A 7580-nucleotide genomic window follows, 5' to 3' on the forward strand; every position below is an offset into this window, starting at 1 on the left:
GGCAATATTTAATACAGCATCTATTCTAAAATATTTTCATGTTCATGATCACACTCGTTATACCTGAAATTGAATTTATACACATTAAAGAATTACTAGCAATGGCTGCTCACTTTACTGTTGAGGACTGGGGGCTAAGGCTACATTTTATTATCTCAGAACCATCTTCAAGGTAAAGTTAAAGCTTGTCTTTGATTGGCTTGGCATATCTTTTTTTTGTGTGTGTCTGGATTTAAAATGACGATCGAGACAGAAATAGCTAGGGCCCCTTCTAATTTACAATATTTTCAAAAATCAGTTTAAGATTCTCAGAGAAAGTGTCTGTTGTGAATTAAAAAAAAAAAACTTGCAAAATAAACTTAATGAAAGAAGTGTTTGAGACAGTTGGGTGGAGATTTGATGCCCATTAGTCTTCCTTAGGCTGCAGCTGTAGCTTCCAGGCCTCATTCCAATAAACTAGTCGCTTCAGCATATATGTGGAGGAAGAAGTTCAGCATATATGTGGTGAAGCAGATGATGCAAAACTCCTTTAGCACAAAGTACAGAATGTAGGCCAGGTACAAAGACCCCACCACAGACACAATGGAGGACAGGAGCTGCATCTGCGCTGGATGTCATGCCAAGTTGTAACTGTAGTATATAAAATATAAGTCCAAAGACACTGTTTGGCTGGTTTAATACACCATCTTTTCCAAACATGGAACCCAAAAGACCAAATCCTCGACCCCATCGGGCCACCCGTTCCCATCACGGCACCAGACAATCTCAGCAGAGCTGGCATTGCCATCTTCGCTGCCGCTGCTGCAGCTGCCGCTGCCACCTCCCTCCGCCTCCACCTCAGACTCTGCCATCCCTCGGGCCAGATCCAACTGATGATGCTCAAGAGAGAACTTTCTTAGATAACTTTTTGGAGAAAGTTTTAGAGAGAACTTTTCTGAGAACTAAGAACTTAGAAATAAAACCCAAAACAGCTTTTCAAGGTGTCCCTTTTTCTTCCTGTGACTTCATCTAGCAGGCTGGGAATTAGAGCTGTGCAGATCAGGTGGAGATAGAACAAAGGCTACATTACTTAATCTCCTGCTGTTTTATGATGAGGTGCTAAATGCCAGAGACTGAAGCTTTTGGCCTCAGAGCAACTCAGACAGGCAGGTCAGCTATTGCAGCAAAGTGACTGTCTTAGTCAGGGTTTCTGTTCCTGGACAAAACATCATGGCCAAGAAGCAGTTGGGGAGAAAAGAGTTTATTCAGCTTACACTTCCATACTGCTGTTCATCACTAAGGAACTCAGGACTGGAACTCAAGCAGGTCAGAAAGCAGGAGCTGAAGCAGAAGCCATGGAGGCATGTTTTTTACTGGCTTGCTTCTCCTGGCTTGCTCAGCCTGCTCTCTTATAGAACCCAAGACTACCAGCCCAGAGATGGTCCCATCCACAAGGGGCCTTTCCCCCTTGATCACTAATTGAGAAAATGCGTGGAGGCATTTTCTCAACTGAAGCTCCTTTTTCTGTGATAACTCCAGCTGTGTCAAATTGACAAAAAACCAGCCAGTACAGTGACTTAGACTTAAGATAGATAAACATTTTATTATTGTACCACAACCCTAAATATCTCACAAGACCAAGTCTTGCACCAACTGAAAAGGTCTGTGGCAAAGACTGCAATTTTCTGATAATAAGTAACATACCTCAAAATAAAGACAGATGTCTCAGTCACACAAGTAACAGAAATATAACTCACGAGAGCCATCTTTTATATGTGAATTATTTTTATTTTACTTTCTAACCATCAAACAATAAGTAGTAAATCACAAACATTTACATGCTTGATCTTACTGGCATGTTAGTTAGATGTTTCAGATATCAAATGTAAAATGTGAAAACTTCTTTTAAAAAAAAGTCATCAGTAAGAATTACACATCCTGGGCACCAATTCCACAGCCAGTCCCACAACACCCAATGGAGGCTCCACTTCCAGGCGCTCTAGCATGCCCAGGATCTTAGGATCAGGGGTGAGGAGGAAACATCATCTGTTCTAACACCACCAGGAGTAACTGGGACCAGTGGCTCCAGAAATGCAGGAATGCAGCCTGGCCAGCCTGACCAGCCAGACCAGTGGCTCCAGTTTCTTCCAGTCTGCACCTGTGGTTTGTTTACCTTGGTCACAAACTCCTCAACAAATCCCACAACACCCAGAGGAAGCTCCACTCCCAGGCACTCTAACACACTCAGGATAACAGGATCCCAGGATCTCAGAAGCTTGGTCACACCAGAATCTCAGGGTCCCAGAGGCAGCATGACTCCCAGGAACTCTGACACACCCAGAATCTCAGGATCATAGGATCTTGAAATTACAGGATCTTAGATACAGCTAGACTATGAGGAATTATGACACAACCAGGATTCCAGGAAGGATAGACTCCAGTCAGATATAGAGAGGGCAAGTAGCACTAGAGATAATCAGATGGCAGGAGGCAAGTGTAAGAACATATGCAACAGAAACTAAGGTTACTTGGCATCACCAGAACCAAATTCTTCCACCATAGCAAGTCCTGGATACCCCATCACACCAGAAAAGCAAGATTCAGAACTAAAATCACTTCTCATGACTATGACAGAGGACATTAAGAAGGACATAAATAACTCCCTTAAAGAAATACAGGAGAACACAGGTAAAAAGGAAGAAGCCCTTAAAGAATTACAGAAAAACATAATCAAACAGGCGAAGGAAATGAACAAAACTATCCAGGAACTAAAAATGAAGATAGAAACAATAAAGAAATCACAAAAGGAGACAATACTGCAGATTGAAAACCTCAGAAAGATCCCAGGAACCATAGATGCAAGCATCACCAACAGAATACAATCTTATAGAAGAATAAATCTTAGGTATAGATGATTCCATAGAAAACACGGACACAACAGTCAAAGAAAATGCAAAATGAAAAAAGTTCCTAACCCAATACATCCAGGAAATGCAGGACACAATGAAAAGACCAAACCTAAGGATAATAGGTATAGAAGAAAGTGAAGATGTCCAACTTAATGGGCCAGTAAATATCTTCAACAAAATTATAGAAAACTTCCCTAACCTAAAGAAAGAGATGCCTATGAACATACAAGAAGCCTACAGAACTCCAAATAGTTTGGACCTGGAAAGAAATTCCTCCTATCACATGATAATCAAAACACCAACTGCACTAAACAAATGAATATTAAAAGCAGTAAGGGAAAAAGGTCATGTAACATATAAAGGCAGACCTATCAGAATTATACCAGACATCTCACAGAGACTATGAAAGCTAGAAGATCCTGGGCAAATATCATACAGGCCCTAGGAGAACACAAATGTCAACCCAGACTATTATACCCAACAAACTCTAAATTATCATAGATGGAGAATCAAAGATATTCCATGCCAAAACCAAATTTACACAATATCTTTCTACAAATCCAGCTCTACAAAGGATAGATGGGAAATGCCAACACAAGGAGGGAAACTACACTCTAGAAAAAGCAAGAAAGTAATCCTTCAACAAACCTAAAAGAAGACAGCCACACAAACATAAAAATAACATCAATAATAACAGGGAGCAACAATCACTATTCCTTAACACTTCTTAACATCCATGGACTCAATTCCCCAACAAAAAGACATAGACTAATGGATATGTAAACAGGACCCAGCTTTTTGCTGCATATGGGAAACCTACCTTAGGGACAAAGACAGACACTACCTCAGAGTTTCCTCTGAGTGCTGGAAAACAATTTTCGAATCAAATGGTCCTAAGAAACAAGTTGGAGTAGCCATTCTAATATCAAATAAAATCAACTTTCAATCTGGAGTTATCAAAAAAGACAAGGAGGGACACTTCATACTCATTAAAGGTAAAATCTGTCAAGATGAACTCTCAATTCTGAACATCTATGCTCCAAATACAAGGGCACCCACATTCACAAAAGAAAATTTACTAAAGCAAAAAGCACACATTGCACCTCACACAATAATTGTGGGCGGCTTCAACATCCTACTCTCATCAATGGACAGATTAGATACAAACTAAAGGGAGACACAGTGAAACTAACAGAAGTTTTGGACCAAATAGATTTAAAAGCCATCAATAGAACATTTAATCCTAAAACAAAAGAATATACTTTCTTCCACAGCCCTCTGTGCACTGGTTTCAACAGGAGAGAGCTGATCTCCCAGGAGTGCTGATACAGGCTTACAGACTCACAGGAGGTACAAGCTCCAGCTGGAGACAAGTGAGAACATCTAACACCAGAGATTACCCAGATGGTGAAAGGCAAATGCAAGACTATTACCAACAGAAACCAAGACTACTTGGCATCATCAGAACCCAGTACACCCACCACAGCAAGTCCTGGATACCCCAACACACCGGAAAAGCAAGATTTGGATTTAAAATAATATCTCATGATGCTGGTACAGGATTTTAAGAAGGGCATTAATAACTCCCTTAAAGAAATACAGGAGAACACAGCTAAACAGGTAGAAGCCCTTAAAGAGGAAACACAAAAATCCCTTAAAGAATTACAGGAGAACACAGTTAAACAGGTAGAAGCTCTTAAAGAAAAAACACAAAAATACCTCAAAGAATTATGGGGAAACAGAACCAAACAGGTGAAGAAATTGAACAAAAACATCCAAGATCTAAAAATGGAAGTAGAAACAATAAAGAAATCACAAAGGGAGACAACTCTGGAGATAGAAATCCTAGGAAAGAAATCAGAAGCCATAGATGCAAGCATCACCAACAGAATACAAGAGATGGAAGAGAGAATCTTAGGTGCAGAAGATTCCATAGAAAACATGAACACAACAATCAAAGAAAATGCAAAATGCAAAAAGATCCTAACTCAAAACAACCAGGAAATCCAGGACACAATGAAAAGACCAAACCTAAGGATAATAGTTATAGATGAGAATGAAGATTTTCAACTTAAAGGGCCAGTAAACATCTTCAACAAAATTATAGGAGAAAACTTCCCTAACCTAAAAAAAGAGATGCACATGAACATACAAGAAGCCTACAGAGCTCCAAATAGTTTGACTCAGAAAAGAAATTCTTCCCCTCACATAATAATTAAAATACCAAATGAACAAAATGAAGAAAGAATATTAAAAGCAGTAAGGGAAAAAGGTCAAGTGACGTATAAAGGCAGACCTATCAGAATTACACCATAGTCTCACCAGAGACTATGAAAGTCAGAAGATCCTGGGCAGATGTCATACAGACCCTAAGAGAACACAAATGCCAGCCCAGGCTACTATACCCAGCAAAACTCTAAATTACCATAGATGGAGAAACCAAAGTATTCCAAGATAAAACCAAATTTACACAATATCTTTCTACAAATCCAGCCCTTCATAGGATAATAGAGGGAAAACTTCAACACAAGGTGGGAAACTATGCCAGAAAAAGCAAGAAGGTAATCTTTCAATAAACCTAAAAGAAGATAGCCACATGAACATAATCCTAATTCTAACAACAAAAGTAACAGGAAGCAACCATTACTTTTCCTTAATATCTCTTAATATCCATGGACTCAATTTCCCAATAAAAAGACATAGACTAACAGAATGGCTACATAAACAGGACCAAACATTTTGCTGCATACAGGAAATCCACCTCAAAGACAGACACTTCCTCAGAGTAAAATCCTGGAAAACAATTTTTCAAGCAAATTGTCCCAAGAAACAAGCTGGAGTAGCCAGCCATTCTAATATCGAATAAAATCGACTTTCAACCTAAAGTTATCAAAAAAGACAAGAAGGGACACTTCATTCTCTTCAAAGGTAAAATCTACCAAGATGAACTCTCAATTCTGAACAGCTATGCTCCAAATGCAAGGGCATTCACATTCATTAAAGAAACTTTAGTAAAGCCCAAAGTTCACATTGCATTGCACACAATAATAGTGGGAGACTTCAACACCCCACTCTCATCAATAGACAGATTCTGGAAACAGAAACTAAACAGAGACACAGTGAAACTAACAGAAGTGATGGAACAAATTTAACAGATATCTACAGGACATTTTATCCTAAAACAAAAGGATATACCTTCTTCTCAGCACCTCATGATACCTTCTCTAAAATTGACTATATATCTAGAGACTGCCATATCCAGGGATCCATCCTATAATCAGCTTCCAAACGCTGACACCATTGCATACACTAGCAAGATTTTGCTGAAAGGACCCAGACATAGCTGTCTCTTGTGAGACTATGCCGGGGCCTAGCAAACACAGAAGTGGATGCTCACAGTCAGCTATTGGATGGATCACAGGGCTCCCAATGGAGAAGCTAGAGAAAGTTGGAACAACATGATGAACTAACCAGTACCCTGGAGCTCTTGTCTCTAGCTGCATATGTATCGAAAGATGGCCTAGTCGGCCCATCACTGGAAAGAGAGGCCCATTGGACTTGCAAGCTTTATATGCCCCAATACAGGGGAATGCCAGGGCCAAAAGAATGGGAATGGGTGGGTAGGGAAGTGGGGGGGTATGGGGGACTTTTGGGATAGCATTGGAAATGTAATTGAGGAAAATACGTAATTAAAAAAATAAAAAAATAAAAATAAATAAAATTGACTATATAAATGGTCACAAAACAAGCCTCAACAGATACAAAAATATTAAATTAATCCCATACATCCTATCAGATCACCACGGACTAAAGATGATCTTCAATAACAACATAATAATAGAAAGCCCACATATACATGGAAGTTGAATAACACGCTACTCAATGATTCCTTGGTCAAGGATAAAATAAAGAAAGAAATTAAAGACTTTTTTTAGAGTTTAATGAAAATGAATACACAACATACCCAAACTTATGGGACACAATGAAGGCAGTCCTAAGAGGAAAACTCATAGCTTTGAGTGCTGTCAAAAATAAACTGGAGAGAGCATATCTTAGCAGCTTAACAACACACCTAAAAGTTCTAGAACAAAAAGAAGCAAATTCACCCAAGAGAAGTAGACAGCAGGAAGTAATCAAATTCAGGGCTGAAATCAACCAAGTGGAAACAAGAAGAACTATTCAAAGAATCAACCAAACCAGGAGCTGATTCTTTGAGAAAACCAACAAGATAGATAAACCCTTAGCCAGACTAACCAGAGGGCACAGGAACATTATCCTAATTAACAAAATTAGAAATGAAAAAGGAGATATAACAACAGAATCTGGAGAAATCCAAAAAGTCATCAGATCAGATAGTACAAAAGCCTATAGTCAACAAAACTGGAAAATCTGGAGGAAATGGGCAATTTTCTAGACAGATACCAGGTATCAAACTTAAATCAGGTTCAGATTAACGATCTAAACAGTCCCATATCCCCTATATAAGTAGAAACATAGTCTCCCAACCCAAAAAACCAAGGACCAGAGGATTTAGTGCAGAGTTCTACCAGACCTTCAAAGAAGACCCAATTCCAATACCCCTCAAACTATTCCACAAAATAGAAACAGAGGTTCTTACTCTAACTCCTTTTACGAAGCCACAATTACCCTGATACCTAAAGCACCCAAAGACCCAACAAAGAAAGAGAACTT

General features: G+C 39.2%; 1 pseudogene; it reads right to left on the reverse strand.

Annotated features, from left to right (window-relative positions):
• Positions 1 to 406: 406 nt before the first annotated feature.
• Positions 407 to 787, reverse strand: LOC110298298 (vitamin K epoxide reductase complex subunit 1-like protein 1 pseudogene; annotated as a pseudogene).
• Between the last annotated feature and the right edge of the window lie 6793 nt (positions 788 to 7580).

The sequence above is a fragment of the Mus caroli genome, unplaced genomic scaffold (genome assembly GCF_978045245.1).
Source record: "Mus caroli unplaced genomic scaffold, Mus_caroli_1 scaffold_1, whole genome shotgun sequence".
In the NCBI taxonomy this organism is placed as follows: Eukaryota; Metazoa; Chordata; class Mammalia; order Rodentia; family Muridae; genus Mus; species Mus caroli.